The following is a 3047-nucleotide window of genomic DNA, read 5'->3' as shown; positions in this document are numbered from 1 at the left end:
CCCCCCCCCCGTCCCGGCTGGGGCCCCAGGCTGACCCCAGGGAGCCAGGCAGGACCTGGTCACAGCTGCCGTCCATCTGAGGGGTCTGCAGGGAAGGCCCTTCTCCTCCAGGGCACAGCTGGGGGGACGGAGTCTTGGAGAAACGCGAGCCTCACTATGGAGTCACGCACAGCTCCCTCCATGAGACGCCTGTCCTTGGAGTTGGGGCAGGGAGCTTAGGGACGGTCCCCACTGAGGGAAGTCAGGCTGGGGATGTGGGGACGAGGCCAGGTGGTCAAGCATGGGACTCCGGCACCTTGAAAGGTCACAGGACATCTACCCCTTCCTCTCCAAGCACAGGGCAGGAGGTTCTGAGCCCCAGGGCTGCAGCCTCCTCCCAAAGGGACCTGGAGACCCCCATGTGGCCACCTCCTGATAGCCAGGTAGCCCTTGGTCTCTCCCACACTCTGCAGGAGGCAGGTGGCCCCCAAAGGTCAGGCTGCAGTTTTCCTGGCGCCCTTGGGGCGGTGCAGCCGGGGTCGGGCCGCAGACGTGGGAATCCGAGGTGCTCCTGGTTCCTCGACTCTCAGCTCCTCTCCAGCTAAGTCCAGGAATGTGTCTGGCAGCAGACAATCGGCGTCACAGCTGCAAACCAGAGACTTCCAGGGCTGGGAGTAACCGAGAGGCCTCCATCCATCCTCTTGCCTTGAGGGGGGACTTCCGCCCTCCCCCAAGACCATCCCAGCCAAGGGGAGTGTTATCTTTTCCCCAAAGAGCTCCTTCGCCCTGCCCTGGCTCCGTTCCTTTGTGGGACGATTTCTAGCCAAAGATCCCCTCCTGGGGTTGTGGATGTCCTGATTCTGCCTGCCCAGCACGTAGTCCCCGCTCTGAGGAAGCCCTCTTGAGGGTCCTGCTCCTCCTGTCCCTCTCAGGTCCTTGGTTTGGGTGAACCTCGTCCAGACCTGGCCACCCAAGCCTGAATTCTTCTTGTCTCAGGGTTGGTTTGGGATAGGCACAGACCTGACAAAGTCCAATCAGACTAAGTTCTGGGATTTTGCTTCAGTGGCCTGTAAGAGGTCTTCTCTTTCAGCTTGGGTTGTGTTAGGGTGGAAGCCCCAAGCTGCCATCATCTGGGGGGAATCTGCCTCAAAATGGATTGAGTGCCTGGATCCAGCCATACCTGAAGCTAAAGTCACATGGGCATTCTATTATGTGATTCAATAAACTCTCCTTCTGGCTTAATGCCAGTCAGTTTGAGTTGGTTTTTGCCGTTTGCAGCAGAAGTGTGTCAGGCCCACCCCAGGTCCTTCCTGGTGCTGGACAGCCTTTGTCCTTGGTCTCTTGCCTGCGGTGGGGCTGGAGGGTCTCTGGTCGTGCCCTTAGGGGGAGATCCCTTCATCTCCCAGACTCTGCTGCCCAATGGCTGCTTGATGTCCGTGTCTCCGTGCGGCTCTCTGTTCTCCTGGGTCCGATGACATTCAGAATTCTTTCCATTACGAGTAAGAGAAGCTCACGTCACATCAGTTTGAGCAGAAAAGGGAACTTGGTGGCCTGGAAAGTGGCCCCCTGTAGGGGTCCAGGGAGCTGGACTCCGGCTCAGGGACAGCAGGGTCTTCCCTGCTTGACTCTGCCTCTCTTTGGGACAGGCCACATTTGCTCAAGGAAACCTGGGCACCACCAGCCCAGGTTGCCAGCCTCCCTCCAAAACAAGGGAACTGCCCTCTCCCGGGTCCCTGCCAACCCCGAAGAAGGACCGACGGACCTGAGGTCACGTGCCCACCTGGGACTGGCACTCCCCACACCAGCGGGAGTGGGGGCAGTGATGGACAAGTCTGAGTCCCAGGCCAGGACAGTGAGGTTCTGTGGTCCAGAGGGTCAGGAGGGGAGGAAAGGACAGGTTCCCAAAGGGGAAGAGTGGCCGATGGGGGACAGAGGTTGGGGGTCCCTGTGGGCAATGGTGAGGGGTGCTGGACAGAAAAGGGCAAGGGACACCCATCTCAGCTACCGTCACCAACATTTCATGAATCCCTAGTAAGGGAGGTTCTCCACGAGGAATCCACCCGTGCAACCACCCCACCCACCCACCCACCCATCCATCCATCCGTCATCCACCCATCTACATGTCCATCCATCTATCCATCCACCTGTCTACCCACCTAACTGCCCATTCCACCTGTCCATCCATCTGTCTGTCCATCCATCACCAACTCTGCACAAGACTGTGAGCTGGTGACACAATGGTCACACAGTCACTGTCTCATTCACAGCTGGGGACTCGGGGCCTAGTCCAGTCTGCGCAGGAGGAACACGCACCTGGCCATTTTGTTCCCCTGGGAAAAGAGCACAGACCGGGAAACACGAGGCACCCAGCAGGGCCACCTACTGCAGTTTAGGCTGGGTGATCTGGGAGGACTTCCCGGAGGCAGTGACAGGTGGGTAGAGATCTAGGGCGGGTAGAAGGTGGCCAGGTGAGAATGCCCAGAAGTCCCTGGGCTGCTGCCCTGGGGTGTGTGGTGACGCGGGAAGGCAGCCGTGACCCATTTCTCGTCTGGGGCCTGTCACACCACAGATGTTCACTGAGGGCAAGGGCTGGCCTCTGGGCTGGGCTGGTCCTGGGCTGGGAGGCCGGGTTCCGGGGAGGCGGGCCAGCAGAGGTGAGGTGCTGCCGGAGGGGCTCCCTGTTCTCAGGGGGTGCGTCTCACTCTCCACCACCCCTGCATGGGGTGGCTGCCCAGGAGGAGCAGAGGGGGACAGCCACCATGCCCCTAGACAGGGGGAGGCTGGGAGGGCAAACGGAGGTCTGGTCAGGATTCGAGGTTGAGAGATGGGGTTCAGGTCCTAGTTCAGCTCCAGATTTGCTGTGTGACCTTGGGCAAGTCCCTGCCCCTCTCTGGGCCTCCTTGGTCCTTCTGGGTGGGAGGAGTGCTGGGCCTTAGCTAGTTCTGACGCTGGCGTCTCTGTGGCCCAGGAGGGTGGTGGAGGTGAGGCTGCCTTGGGCTCCTGGCTCCGGCCGCTCCTCCTGCGGCCCATGGGTCCTGAGTCATCTTCCAGGCAGCGGGTGACCTCTC

Source organism: Marmota marmota, unplaced genomic scaffold, assembly GCF_001458135.2.
Source record: "Marmota marmota marmota unplaced genomic scaffold, marMar, whole genome shotgun sequence".
Taxonomy (NCBI): Eukaryota; Metazoa; Chordata; class Mammalia; order Rodentia; family Sciuridae; genus Marmota; species Marmota marmota.
The sequence above is the reverse complement of the archived record's forward strand: the minus strand, read 5'-3'. Positions refer to the sequence as shown.